The sequence below is a fragment of the Sinohyriopsis cumingii genome, chromosome 7 (genome assembly GCF_028554795.1).
Source record: "Sinohyriopsis cumingii isolate HCF-2022 chromosome 7, ASM2855479v2, whole genome shotgun sequence".
Classification (NCBI taxonomy): Eukaryota; Metazoa; Mollusca; class Bivalvia; order Unionida; family Unionidae; genus Sinohyriopsis; species Sinohyriopsis cumingii.
In genome coordinates, this window is record NC_142967.1 from 101059159 (window position 1) to 101075157 (window position 15999).

The 15999-nt window shown below is 40.6% G+C and overlaps 1 protein-coding gene across 7 annotated transcripts in view; it reads right to left on the reverse strand.

The window, feature by feature from the left end:
• The window catches only part of LOC149795830 (uncharacterized), a 101147-nt gene that overhangs the window by 42322 nt on the left and 42826 nt on the right, over positions 1-15999 (reverse strand). The window contains exon 1 of one of the 7 annotated variants that reach the window (XM_089965735.1): positions 4598-4658. The exons of 4 other annotated variants lie outside the window; for them this stretch is intronic. The gene's annotated coding sequence lies outside the window, so the exon portion shown is untranslated. Of the gene's footprint in view, positions 1-4597; positions 4659-15999 lie in introns of those variants that run through there. 2 more of the 7 variants (XM_089965738.1, XM_089965731.1) reach the window with 2 other exon arrangements.

Here is a 15999-nt window from a genome sequence, read left to right on the forward strand (position 1 = left end):
AAAATCATGAGTATATAAAAAACTGGTTAATACATTTGAAGGGGAAAATAAGCACTTGTTTTTTACCTGACCTTTTTGGCCCTCCTAGGGTGGTGCCGTATACCAGATAAAAACTTGTTCATATTTTCACATAGAAATGCCAGAAGCTATAATTACGTTCCCGACAGGGAGACAAGACTCCAAAACAGAACATATAAAAACAAAACTATACTTTGAATTTACATTATAATTTTTTTTAAATTGAAATTTCAATACGATATCGCCACATACCGTCTAGTATCTTTAAAGGTATCAAGGAACATACACCGAACCGTATTAAACTAGCTGTACTTAGTTCTAATAACACTGGTCAACAGTGAAATCATTACTGACTTGAAAAGGCCCTAATCTGTAGTATTTTGGTGTGCCGAACACGAATATAACCGTGAAAAATTTGTATTGGCTCTCGTTTTGAAGATATTCATATACCTCATTTTCTATGTTTCACTGTGTAAATTTCTCCAGTAGGACTGCAGCAACATCCGGAATAATGATGTAACATTGCATAATACCATCATGCTCACATCATCCACAGTTGATTGCATCATTTTCTGATGCAATGCAATACTAATGCCATGCGGCTGCTGAAGTAAGTTGACGTCAGCAGTGTACTATACATGTGTAGGCCTATTATACTAATGCCAGGCGGCTGCTGAAGCTGACGTAAGCAGTGTACTATATAAAGCCCAATCAGATAGGTTCAGCATTTAAAATATTTTAGACGTTGTGCGAGACAGTTCAAGCTACTGTTACATAAAACTTATTATTTTATCCATTTACGTACAATAAAGAACAGTAATGCCTCGAAAGTGTGTTAATACCGCGGACAATTTTTGCTATATTTGTGGGGAAGTGACATTTGCCAACCAGAAGAAAAGTATCAATTCTCAAGTGAAGAAGGCATATCATCTTTACTTCGGATGCAAGGTTGGTGACCAAGACAAGCCTTGGGCTCCGCATATATGCTGTGCTACATGTACAACACAGCTTTCACAGTGGTTGAATTGCAAAAGGTCATCAATGCCGTTTGCAGTCCCAATGGTGTGGAGAGAGCCAAGCAACCACCTAAATGACTGTTACTTCTGCTTGGTTCCTCCTCTTTCCGGCGGAATAACGAAGCGAAAGAAGTCGAGAATAGTCTACCCAAACATTCCGTCTGCATTGAGACCAGTTCCACATGGTGAGGGACTTCCTATTCCAGAACCTCCAGCAGAATATTCTCTTGATTCATCTGACGAAGACAAAGGTGAGTCGACCTGTTCTTCTCCTGGTCCATCAGCATGCAGTGATCCAGATTTTCACTGTGGTGCATCATCAACCCCACACAGAATAACACAGGAAGAACTAAATGACCTGATTCGTGATTTGGACTTATCAAAGAACAAGGCAGAATTGCTAGGATCAAGACTCCAACAATGGAATCTTCTAGAAGAAGATGTCACAATTACTGCATATCGAAAGCGCCACCAGCAATTGGAGCCTTTCTTCAGAAAGGAAAGTAATCTGATATTCTGTTCCGATATTGAGGGCCTCATGAATGCTTTAAAAATCACTCATGACCCACAAGAATGGAGACTATTTGTGGACTCTTCGAAACTGAGTCTCAAGGCTGTGCTTTTGCACAATGGAAACATTCTTCCATCTATTCCAGTAGCGTATGCTGTCCACATGAAAGAGACATACGATAACTTAAGGCAGCTACTGAATTCCATTGAGTATAACAAGTACAGCTGGCACCTCTGTGGTGATTTGAAGGTAGTTGGCCTTTTAATGGGACTGCAGCAAGGATATACAAAATACATGTGTTTCTTATGCGAGTGGGATAGCCGAGCAAGGGAAATGCACTACATGAGGAAGGAATGGACTCACAGGCAGAATGTAGCCATTGGAGAGAAGAATATCCAACACCCAGCTCTGGTTGAGGCTCAGAAAATCTTGCTACCACCCCTTCACATCAAACTAGGTTTGATGAAGAACTTCGTGAAAGCCATTCACCGGACTTTGCCAGCATTCCGATACCTGCATGAAAAATTCCCTCGACTCAGCGAAGCAAAGATTAAAGAGGGAGTTTTTGTGGGTCCTCAGATTCGAGAGCTTTTCAAAGATGACCGGTTCAACAACTTGCTGGAAGGTGACGCGAAACAAGCATGGAATGCTTTTCGCCTAGTTTCTACAAACTTCCTCGGAAATGTTAGGGCAGAAAATTATAAGGAACTAGTAGAAGACATGTTGATGAAGTATAAGAAACTTGGCTGCAATATGTCTCTAAAGATTCACTTCCTTCATTCCCATTTGGATTTCTTTTCTAGCAACTGTGGTATTGTTAGTGATGAACACGGCGAACGTTTTCATCAAGATATCGCAACAATGGAACAAAGATACCAGGGAAAATGGTCCACTACAATGCTGGCTGACTACTGCTGGACACTCCTCAGAGATGCTCCCGAACAGCTGTACAAGAGACAGGCGAAGAAATCTAAGATGTAGTCAATGACTTGATTTTTTATAGGTAGGCTATTACAGTTGACCTTTTACTATTGGAATGCATTTCGTTATGTAAACATTAATTTCTTGCAGATTACAAAAAAACTAGAGCCAATTTTGCAATTTGACTGTCATATTCGTGTTCAGCACATAAAAATTGATAAGAATTGACTAATTTTATTTCAGTAACATGACTTTTGTAAAAATGTGTTGTCCAGTGTAACATTCATCACCAAACATTTAAATTATTTTTTTAAAATTTACTTTGGTTACATATAAATAGAGATGAAATCTTAATATAATAATTCGTCTAGCAGCATTTCAAAGATTATATCATTTTCTTTGTCAGACGAAGACTAGTGCTCTTTAAGGGCATGGATTAAACTGAAAAAAGGAAAATAAGTAAAGTATTCTTACTTAAATTTGCAAATAAGACTCATCTCACACGTTGACTCAACATATCGATTTCTTATCTTACTTTGATGGTTTCTCATAGCATATATATATATATATATATATATATATATATACATATGTATGTATGTATGTATGAACAAAAATTCCCCACAAGAAACAATAGCAAATTGAGTTCATATATCCAAGAATGCGTATTATTTATCTCAAACGTTTCCCTTAAGTATTGGTACTTCAGCTCAATTAATATATACATATGAAGGCATTTTCTATTATGCATTTTCTAATTAAAGCAGTTTTGGAAAAGGCTAATGCGGGAGGTCGCGGGTTCGAACCCCGGTCGAATCATACCAAAAACTTATAAAATGGTACTAACAGATGCCTCGCTAGGCGCTCAGCATTGAGAGGTTAGTGTTAGGACTAGTCGGACTGATGTCAGGATAATGTGACTGGATGGGACATGATGCTACATGTTTGCGGCATGATGGCCCAGTGCTAGACATCACTATAAATTGCCCCACTGCAGACATCGTAGAGATATCACTGAGAAATTGTTAAAGCTATGTTAAAAATCCAAATCACACACACACACACAAACACACACACACACACACTGTAAAAGGCTAATCCAAGGCCCCGGTCCTGAAATCCCTATACGTCTCTGGGACAATGACAGGGCCCCAGTCCTGGCATCTCTATATATTTTTGGGACAATGAGAGGGCCTCAGTTCTAGCATCCCTATATGTTTCTGGATATGTTCCATAAATTACATGTCATTTATCGCATGACAAATTTATCATGTATGGGTTGTATTACATTGTACTATATTATAACGTTGTTATTCTGCTTTGACATGGGTTATATCACAATAGCACGAACATTTAGTGGCGTACGGAGCTAAAATGTCGTCCTGAGCGAAGGTCCAAGATGCCACCCATTGCCTTTTATTTTAGGGCGGCGGCTTTATCAAGGGCGGCATAACTAATTTTATGTTATTAATTTTCTTTTCTTTCTTTTTCCCTCTTTATTTCGTTTTCTGTTTTCACCATCCCTACTCTCCCCCACTGCCCCCTATTCGGTACGCCAGTGCAAGCAATAATATCACATAATATATTGATGCTAATAAAGGTGAGAGTTACCTGATCAATGCAGTTCTGTGTAATAAATCTTTCAAAACTGCTAATCGCTTAGAATATTCATATTGACTTGATAGCTGTTCTTACCTGTCAGTATATATAATTACATTAGTTTTAATTGCCCAACTAAAACTATTCCGTTTATTCTGTTAATTAAACGATCTCGGTAAATTCCTAGCTTGTTTAAGTATTCCAACACACGTAGAACTCGAATGAAATTACAATGTGTGCATAATCGCTAAATAGCGTTTTATTATTATTGTTTTTAGCAAAGTAATTGTCGTTGTAATTTACTTGAACTTATTCTTAAACTAAAGTATATTAATATTAAGCACAGTACAATTAACTTCAGTTGTCACAAAGCCTCAACGTTTTCAAAACGAGTCAATTTTAATATTTTATTTTACCAGTGTAGGTCTAAAAGCGTTTCTTTATTTCGCGTTAAAGGCTTTAAATGAAAAATTAAAAGTTTTCAGAGTAAAATATTCTTAATTCACCTAATGGAAATGAAACAAATACTTACGGGTATTAAGACAGGCTCGACGTTTCAAGTAACCAAACTAGTGATTAGCATTTATAATTTATCTATGCTTATTCTGAAAGTACACTTCCAAGAAAAGATTTTCCGAAATTCTAAATTGTTTTTCCGAAAGTCGTAATTATGTTATGGGGACAGTCTATTATTGTTTTTCCAAAATTCGTAATTATGTTAATGGGACAGTCTATTATTCGTTAGTATATCTTTCTAGGTCAGAAGTTAAAACTTCAATGCAGTGTTTAGAGTCCACTAAATTTCTTGAATTACATCTCAACTAACAAAAACGGCAAGGACAACTGACTATCTACAATCATTTTCATCTTATCTGCATCACATATCATCTGAAGCTATAAGCAAAGTATTTTTGCTATAGGAAATTATGTCAGAGAAAATGTGTGCAGCGAACCCATTCACTCCGAACAGTTTGCATACAATAAATGTAACGAAACAGGCTGAGTGTGAATATAACGTTTATTCCCCCCATACATTTATACTTTCATAAATGTAATTTTGTTTTCTTATTTTACTAAACCTTTTTTATTTGGAATTTTGAGGGTTTGGATGTATAAAGGCTTTATATAACTATTACTGGGTAAATGTGACCAAATAACAAAGTAGTATCAGGGGACAGTATTGGGAATGGAATATGTCATTACGATCACATTAAGAAGACATTGGTTTGGTTCGGTTTGGTGCATTACGGTATAGCAACACAAACAGGTTACTTAGTGCCGAGGCAATTGCAGTGAAAAACTTGCCTAAGGACACACTATGGTAGCTGGCCCAGACTGGTCCGATGATAGGATTCGAGCCACGAGGAGGTGAATGAGAAATTGAACATTAAGACGACTCTTTATGGACAACGGGGAATTTAATATTACTGATGACACTTTTGGAGGAACATGACGGATTTATACGAGACTTAGAGATTAGCATCACGGACATGGCACTGTTAAGAAAGGGAAATTTGTGATTTTTGGTTGTTTTTTGGAGTGTTTTCGTAGCTATAACAATGTTTCAGTCATATCGCCACGATGTCTCCAGTGTGGCAGTTTATAGTGATGTCTAGCACTAGGGCATCATGCCGCAGACATGTAGTATCATGTCCCAGCCAGTCACATTATCCTGACACCAGTCCGACCGATCCTAACATCAGCCCCTTAATGCTGAGCGCCTAGCGAGGCAGGTGTTACTATCATTGTTTAAAATAAGTCTTTGGTAAGAATCAGCTTGCTTTCGAACCCGTGACTTCCCCCGCATCTGAGGCTGACTCTGTAACACCTAGGTCAGTGGTGGTGGTGTTGGGGATTTACAAATATAACACAAATATGGATCTATGGGAGAAATAGGGATTTAACATTATTGATAAAATAAATGTTGGACCACGAGGGGCGGGTGTCCATACAATACGGATGTCACAATCGGGGTCTATGGAACTTTATCAATTGTGTGATTGTATAACACTGTAGGGTATAATTAAATTTAAAACTATTAATGGAAACGTTACATGTGTGGTGAATATGACAGAAAATAAGCAGAGTAAAGGCGGGAAATAAGACATGCCAAATTAAGGACAAAGACTATCTTTTACAATATAACACTCATGCCTTTACAATATAACAAACATTTTATACAATTCAGTAACCACACTTACAAACAAACGGATCATTAATTGAGCAGATAGACGATTGTCTCTAACACTGTCAGTAGTGAAGTGGGGCGATATAGCCTGAAGGGAACTTTAATGTTAAAAAGGGGTATATGCCTTATAGCCTCAATGGAAATTTAACATGGGAAAATTTTGAATGCCTTATAGCCGCAAAGGGAATTTAACATGGTGGGATTGGTCTGTATAGCCTCAAAGGGAATTTATTACATGGGGAGCACAGGATAGGCATTATAGCCTCAAGGGGAATTTAACATGGTGGGATGGGTCTGTATAGCCTCAAGGGGAATTTAACATGGGTATAGATTGTGGGCCTGTATAGCCTCAAAGGAAATTTAACATGGGAAATTTAACATGGTGGGTCTGTATAGTGTTATGGAACATGGGAGATTTATAGAACACAGATAATAGACAACAGACATTTTTAAAAAAAAGAAATGTCGGCATGAAAGGGAATGTCTCTTCGAGACATTGGAGTGGTCCTGAAAAGGGCCTTTGGTTTCATCTTCTTCTTCTTCTTTTATTTCCTCCACTTCTTCCACCAAGTTCGCACTTTTTCCATCATTCCTTTCTTCTTCTTCTTCTCCTTCTCTGGCATCCATCTGGATGACCCAATGCTCTGAACTTTTCCTGGACTTTTATCCAATTATGATTGATCCTCTCAAAGTCTTCCTTTTTCTTTTTGTTTTCCTTATCTTTTCGTTCTTTACTCCATTTCTCTTTGATCTTCATGACTTCTTCCTCCATCACTTTTCTCATAAGCTGTTCCTCTTTCTACATCTTGTCCATCCCCCATTTTACGTTCCTCCACTCCGTCCAGTACAATTCGTTTTCTAGGAAGCACCGGAATTGGATGACATAATCCAGTGCTTCCTTCAAACTTCCCACTCTGACATAAGGTGGGTCAATCCTCTCAATCTCTTTTCTTCCTCTTCCATCATTCCTTGTACTATCTCTTTAGCTACCTTAATACTATTAGCATAGTCCAGGCACTCTTTTATCTTCCATTCTTTCTCTGTCTTTTCCATGACATAGGTAACATCCACTCTCCAATAATAGATGCCTATCAAATGATTTAACAGCTCCGTCGCAGCCACCATCTTCCTTGTCTTTATTCTGTAGAATGATGCGGACGACGAATGCTGTAAGTTCTTATATAAAAAGCGCGGTCGTGAAGGAAAACATCCCCTACTTTTGTCATCTTATATTATCTACTATCCACACTAACGTAATGAGACAGCAAAAATATAACCATAATCTACTATCCACACACGTAAAGCAGCAAAAAACCAAACGCAAATCTTCTATCCACACACTCCAAGCAGCAAAAAACATAACCATAATTTACTATCCCCACATATGTACTTAAGCGCTTACAATCACACACACACACACACACACACACACACACACACACATATATAAACACATACAATCACACCATGAAAGGAGTGAATGTTTATAATCACACTACTCCACATTCACACACTGGCAAATTGATTACTATTTCTTTTCTAGAGGTTTGGTTACCCCTGAAAAGGGCTGTTTCTTTTGAACTCCAGATGCACTGATCTAATGCTGGCACCTTCTTGGTCTGGCACCGCACACGCATCTCCGACTCCAGTCTCCTTGCCAATTCACCCTTGTCACTGGGAGCGCAGAGGCAGGTTGAGTGGCTTCACTATTCCAATCTTCTGTCTCTGGAATAGTGAAGACTTCCCTTTCTCTTCTTCTTCTATTTATAACTCTAGGATGAATTGGCATCCTTCCTTCCTGTTAAGGTTGTGGCTGTGCTGCAGCAACAGGCTGTGGTGCCTGTGCAGGCGTCCTTGCCTCAGGTGTCACCTTGCACACAGGGTTCATCATAGGGTGACACCTGATCTCTCTTTTTTTTCTTCCTCTTCTTTCTTCCTTCTCTCTCCCTCTTCCTCTTCCACAATAGCCTCCGCTGCCAGTTCATTCAGTAAACGCCTGGCATATTCCAGGTGCATCTGGAGTTCAAGAAGTTTGCTTATTCTGGTATTTATTGTCTTGCTGTTAACAGGTCAACGATGGGTAGCCAGACTGCCGACTAGCTTTGTTTTATATGAAAAGCGCAGACGTGAAGGAAAACATCCTCCTAAGACAAAAAACTTATATTACCTAGATCACGACCAAAAAACGCGCGGACCTGAAAGAAACACTCACTCACTTTTTATACTACCCATCACTATTCTAAAATATTTTGACAAGCCACTTAAAAAAGTGATTATACACACACACAAACACACACACACACACACACACACACACACACACACACACACTTTCTAAGCAAGATAAAGAATTCATGTGCTTATACACGCACTTCTATTTTTTAACATTTTATAGGCAATGTATTGTTATTTCTTTTCTAGAGTATGGGGTAGCCCTGAAAAGGGCTGTTTTTTGTGTGTGAACTTGAAGCTATGGCAATCTTTTAGGTTCTAAGATTGCGGCCTCCTCTGACAATAGGCTTTCTCCCAGGATAAGGTCTGCTTCTTCGGAAAGAGAAGAAGAACTCTTTGGTATCGATACGACAGTCGACAAAGCCTCTGTCAGGTTCAGGTTGCTGCTGCTGCTGTTGTTGCTGTTGCTGCTCTCTCTGCTGTTTCTGAAGTCTGTACTTCTCTGTCCATTCTTCTTTCTCCCTGTTAATTTCTTCTCTGAAGAGCTCTTCTATCAGGTCTTCAGTGACTTTTAACATTCTAACATTCTCTATCTCTTCCGGCTTTGGTATCAGACTGTGTCTGACCCTATACAATTTCACGTAGGCTTCGTTTAGCTTAGCTAGTCTTGAGCACATCTTCGTAGGAGGATGAGTCGATCATGGATGGTTAGACTGGAGACTGCTCCGGTTATATGGTAAAAGCGCGGACGTGAAGGAAAACAACCTTACACGGTTTTCGAGTCAGAACGTTCAAATAGTGTCATGGGAGAGATAGTGAGAAGTCAAAGAGCATGAATCATGATACCTATAGCAAAACAAAAAACAAAGACATTTTTTCTTCAAAACACAACATTTTTATTCAAAATCACTTAACACTAACAAATAACCATAAAATTTTAACATTAACTATCCAATATAACATTAAACATTTTTTCTTCAAATAACACTCTATTTTGGACAGGGTTGACAACGTTGTGAATGAAATTGTGATTTCCACTGTTGGAAGTCATTAGGCCATTGATGGACACTACGTTTCCTAGCTAAAGACAAAAGATAAGCATAATGGTCACAAAACCATCGATCTATTTTCACATCGTTTCTAGAAGAATGAGGATCAAAATAAGTCACTAGATGTTCTAAGGAATATCCCAGGCTGCGATGATGCAGAAAATACACACAATATTGTCCACACACCAAGGAATCTGTGCCTTGTAATTTCACATTATTGAATCGTGTGGTCTGAGCATTTCTTCTCATAAAGTCAATGATATCGTCTTCCAAAGGAGGCAATCCATACGAATCAAAATATTCCACACATCCTTCTTGAGGAAAGTAGACAGCTACCCAGTGGGTTCCTGGGAGATGACTATCGTCCGTGTTGATCACATAAGCTTGATGGTCTTGAGGTTTGCGATGAGGGAGTTCATCTTTAGCACATACGACATGATTCCAAGAAGCAGTGTACGAACTGTGGTTCAAAAGATAATAAAGTTCCCAGGTATCCATTTATTTGTGATGTGTTTTTTTCTTCACAGGTGATAATAAGTGATCAATTCGATCCTGATTTTCTCTTGGAAAATGTCTGTCAAGTAAAGGGGTACGAGCTCCGACTTCGGACCCTGGTTCACGAGAGTTTCGATGCGACGGATCTCCAGAGGCGTTAATGGAGGAGAAGAATATTCACGCAAGCCTTTATACCACTGATCAAACACGAATTCTATCTCGATGAGACTCCAAGCTTTTTCCAGATCCTCGTTCAATTTATCTTCTTGACTCAGCATCAGACATTTATCGTGTTGAATTTGACTGGGATGATCGTTTTGACATCCATAGCAATCTTTCTTGATCAATTCCTTCATTTTATCTCCCAGCACTGTAGCAAAACAAGAGACTAAATGCGCTTCTTGTTCTGGCCATAGGGACTTCATCATGATGACTTCTTCGTCTTTGTCTTCATCTTTTTTGTCTCCTTTCACAGACTCCTCACATTCCATGTCCAAAGTTTCTCCACTAGGTAAAGAGGGATAACAGGCTTCCATGGCTTCTAATAGTCTAGAATGACTTCTCTCAAATTGTTGATTTCTATCGTATTATCAAATTCTGCATACATGATGATTTTCACCGTATTAAGTGGGGGTAAAACTTCTGCAAACTGAAGTTCCACACGAATCTGGCCTGATTTTATAGGGTGGAAATGTCCCTCGTCGCTGCCTTGGTCTGGAGTGAAATCAAAAGCCTACAAAGCATAGCCTCCTGCATAACCCTCGTACGTAATGCTGCGACTGGTGTTAGTTCCTAACTGTCCCGTGGCTTCGTACAGGGACAAGTACGACTTCAAGTAATTCTTCTTCGTGTCACTAAAGTCAGGTTCGAAAGGTCGGGTACACCAGGTCTTGCCATCGCGACTGACTTCGATTTTTGGACACTTTGTAATGTTGAAACTGAAAAGGATTTTCCTTGTAGGCTCCGTTGAAAGCTGAATTCTTGACGATACCAATAATCAAACGTTTGTGTCTTTGGAACAGATGATCTTCGATCATGGATCGCTGTCCAGCAGGAATGGTGAAGGTTTTCACTTCCACGCGACGTATCGGATACTTGGCAGTCGTTCTGTTCAACATGTGACTGATGTCGTTTCCCACTTTAGGTAATACTTCCACATGAGGCATGTAGAGCTTGGCGTCTTCGATTTTGTAAGTGCCATCAGCAGCAGCCATCAAATGGAAAGCGGCACTGCTACGATTCAGTCTTAGGCGAATATCCACTCCGTTCAGCAAATACTTTTCTTGCAACCACATGTCCAAATGTAAGCGATCCATCAATTCTAAACTACGGCTTCTAGCAATTTTCGTTCGTCGTTCTACAAATCCCATTGTATTTTGATCATCCCGAGCAACTGTAATGCTGTTGAACTTAGTCGCTTTGTCAGTTTTCCATACCACGCAAGCATCCAGATGAGTGTTCTTGGCTTCTTTTCCGTACGTCAAGAAATTTTCCAGGTACGCTCGGTAAGGGTAAGTATTCAAGTACAAATCCACTTCACTGAACAAGGAATGCATGAAATTGTTGACGGGAGCTACTACATCATCATTGTCTAAATCAGTGTTGGGCGGTTCGATCACTTTCACTTTCAAGTACAAGTAACTGCTATTCAGATAGATATAATCTTCAGGTTGTCCTTTGATTTCAAACTCGATAGGAGCTGAATCCGTAAAAGAGGAGACAGGATGAAATTCGACCCATTGGGATTCTTGCATGGTCATCATGGTGGGTGGCATGGCAAACAGATCTAGTTCCGACTTGGAACAAGCGCAAGACTCTCGGTGCATAATTTTTTCTGTTTCTCAATAATGTAATTATCGAAAACGTCTAAGTCTCGAACGGTTTTTCTTTTCTTTGTCTTTCTAGCTTTAGACGTGTGAAGTCTGGTGAAAGGGTGTTTTCTTCGTCGTCTTTTTCTGCCTTGTCCTTGCTGTGGCGCCAGGAAAGTAGGAATGCCTGACTCGGTAGCGTGAAGGGCATTTATAGGTGTTTCTCGTCGACTCGTCGACCCAAAATATCTTTACCCGTTTTCAGCAAGACATTTTTGCCTGCCCTCAAGAAGGCTTCTTTAGAGTTTTGTTTGTCAATGATGACATTTTGGAGAAATTCTTTACCGTGTGTCAATGCCGCATCTTTCAAGGCGTGCAGTCCTCGTGTCACCATCGGTTTCAACACCGGGGCCACCGAACAAAAGGCTGATTTTAACATATCTCCTAAACCGTGTCCTCGCTGTCGAGCAACGCCTCGGTACACTGGATACATGACTTACGAGTCGTTAGAGAATCGTTTTCGAAAATGGAGTTTCACCGTGACTTTCCATTTGGTGAATGAAATATTTTGTCCCAGATCTCCGTTTATAGCAATGTTGACCGTGTCCAAATAAGACTTGCTGACGGGCAAATAGTGAGGATGTGCAAATTCGCGGTGTACGTGATAAGTGTTTCCACCTTCCTCGTCAGAGACCGCGGCAGAATCCACTTTGAAAGGAATGACACGCAGTAACGGCACGGAGGTGTGTCCCACCACGTTATACTCCACCACATCGGAGTATACAAAGATCAAATTCAGTCCTTGGTTCAATTCTACCGGGGAACGAAAGAACTTGGTAAAAGAATCGTTGTCGGAAATGACTGGTAATTCGCTATTCTTCATCATGGTCATCCTCATCTCCATGTCCCCGCCCAACATGTCAAACAATTCAGGACAAAATAAAATGGATATGATTTTACCCCCCTCAGGCAATTTCAGCAGGAAGCGACGAGCTACTTTATGGTACTCCAGGGTGACACTTTTTCTGACACTCTCCAATGCTATAAGAACACGACATTAAACCTGGAAGCAATGAGACTCACCAAATGTTGACCACTAAAATAATAACCTGGTAGAATGATCAAGTGATAGGCGGTCGACTTTTGATTTTTTGTGCACAGGGGTTTTCCTCTCATATTTGACATGGGTATCCAAGTACTGTTGCATTTGCTCGTCATGAACTTCCACTGAAAATAAATTTTGATTGGGAAGGGCATTGAGGACTTGGGTCGGGTGAATGATTTCTACCAAAGCCATTTTCCAATGGGCTTCGTGATCTAATTGGATGGCCTGAGGTAATTTGGCCGTGTAACAGCACAACGTGTTGTTGAGAAACACCTCCATGGAACTGTCACTGGGTAAGGTTAAGTAAAATTGGTTATGGTGACTCATAATTCCAGAGTTCTGTGGCTGTCCGAGGGGTTACTGGAAGTCAGAGGAGTGTCTCTGCCCAAAATAGGGTTGTTGTTGTTGGAGTGGTGACTTACAGTGGCACTGGACACAAGGTTTCCGTTGTTCCCGTTCGAGGAGAATTTCAGGGAGGGATTGGGAAGCAGGTAACCGATGCAACTGCTCAATAAAATGGTCCACAATTGTTTGTCTCCTTGTTGCAAACTCAAATTGGCAATGGGTGCACCGATGACACAGTACACCACAAAGATTTGACAGAAAAAGACGATTTGCGTTTATAGGCACACGTTCTCCACACCACACCCACAAGGGATGTTTCTGTAAATCTTGCAGAGAAGAACTGGGTGAAGGAGTAGTCTCAGTAGCTGAGTCTGTGTGAAAGGGCATGTTGGTCACTTCTTTTTATAGTCAATGACTTGCGAAGCGTTGATCCAAGAATAAAAACTGGGTTGATATCCTTTCCAACGTACTTTAACTTCTTTGACACGTCGTTTACCCACTTTACGGGTTCTGCGTTCGAGAATGCTTTCGATGTCGTACACGTCGGCTTCTTTTTTGGTGACACGTTGTAACTCGGACAAATAAAATGTTCCTTTTAACACTTCTCCGTGCATGTCTTCTAATTTATAGACGGCAGGATAACGGCCATGCGCTCGTCCAGTGACACGAAACAATTCGGTAGTCCAGTTAGGTAAGTAACCTTTGTCGAAAGTGCGTTTGGTTTTGCCAATGCGTACCCAATCTCCTACCGCCAACACTCCACTTTTCTTGGGGACAGCCCCCGTCGGGGACGTACCAAACAGGCCATCAGAAACCAGTACTTCGTTGTCGGGAGTCACCTCTTGTGGGGCACGTCCAATGCTTCGGTGGAAAGATTGGTGTACGCTTGCACCTGGTGCGGTAAGATGTCGATGTGCTTCAGAGTGTGGTGATGCGTAAAATATTTCCACATGCGTTCTTTCAAAGTGCGTTGAAAACGTTCCACGATGCTGGCTTTGGTTTCAGGATTCTCGGTGGTAAAAAAATGAATGTCACGTTTCTTTAATTCTTTTTGGAAAGCTTGGTTCAGAAATTCGGTGCCTTTGTCCGTTTGCCATCGAAGAGGGTGACGACCACTTTGTTTCAACACCCGTTGCAGGGCTCGCACTTACTCGTGGCTGGATTTGGAAGTCAAGGGTACGACCAAGGAAAATTTGGAAAAGACGTCGATTACACAAAACAAATATTTGTAGCCGCGATTGTAGCTGGCCAAATGAGAGACATCGGCTAAATCGGCTTGCCATTGATGATCGATGCCTTCCACTTCGATGGGTTTGTGTAAAGTGTATGTAGCTTGTTCTTGTAACCATCGTTGCACTTGAGGTATACGGAGACTTTTCAGTCGAGTTTTGGCAGCACGATACAAGTTGTGAACTCCTCCGTAACCTGCAGGATGGGATGGATCGTAGTAAATGCTGGCTAACACCTTTTCCATTTTGTTTGTTAATAAGGCACCCACTCTTTGAGGATGCTACTCCTTTTCTGGTGGGGTATTTTCCTGGTTTGTAATTCTTTACGTGTGCGACCAGCGATAGGTGTCGAAGAGGAGGATGTCTGAACAGGGGATATCGGTTCTTGTTTCACTTCTGTCTTCACCTTCTTTTTCTCTTCTGATGAAGAAGGGCTGGTCATCATCTTTATAATCCATCCAATTCTGGAGGTAGGTGGTGTTGTTAACTTGCGTACTTTTTTCTGGTGGAGTTTGAAATTATTCTTATTCTTCTTCTCCTTTTTCTGTCTTGGTCACTGGTAGTGGTGGTGTTAGTGGTGATGGTGCTGGACCTTTCATCAAGGTCTTAAAATCTTTCAGAGTGGGAAGAGGTGTTTCGTCTAAAGCTTTCTGATGAAAGAGTTGTAGTCGTTGCAAGAGTTGACCGTACTTTTGCGATTGTTCTGTTTCGGACAAATCTTGGCGGTCCATCAAGGTTTGCAATTCGTGTTGTAACTGGGACATCTCGGTCAAATTGGGATTGGGAGGTAAATGCGGGGTCCGCTGTTCTTGCCATCGATGGTATTCCATCCATCGTTTGTAAGGCACTAAAGCTAGTTTTCGTCCTTCCATTGAATGTCAAGGGTTACGTCTGAGATATTGGGACTTCAGAGGTCCTTTTTTTCTTGCTCCCACGAGTCCTCCCAACATGGTTCCCAAGACTCCTTTCAGCAATGGGCCTAACAAGAGTGGCAAAATTCCTCCACGTTGGACCAACATCTTCTTCTTTTGACGAATGGGGATTTTCTTTTGAACCATTTGGCGATGTTTGCCTAAGCATTGTTTCTGGTGTTTGGACAAAGGGATCGTGCCTTTCAAAACGTTCAAACAACATTCGCACACGGTATCGATGACCTCTTTGGAGGCTGTTTGAATGAGTTTTGTTTCGTAGAGGTGGAGAAGCTTTGGACAGGACAGATAACATGTCCCCATGTTTGACTAAACGAGGAGGCAGTCCTTTCCTTTTCTTTCCATGGGGTTTAGAAGAGGAATGTTTTCTGGGGGTTGACATCTTCTACTTGTGGATTCCGGGACATTCACCAAAAATACACTAACGTCGATATCTAAGCACACGCGCTTTTATCTGTTTTTTGGGACTATCGCTTTGTCATAAAGGTAACAATGTGTTTACCAAAATCGCAAAGGAATCCTCCCCTTTGGTGACTCCTCTTTTTCTTTGAACGACTGTGTCTTTTCTTAGGGTAACGTCGATGCTTGGCTATGCGCTTTGTCGGATGACGAGC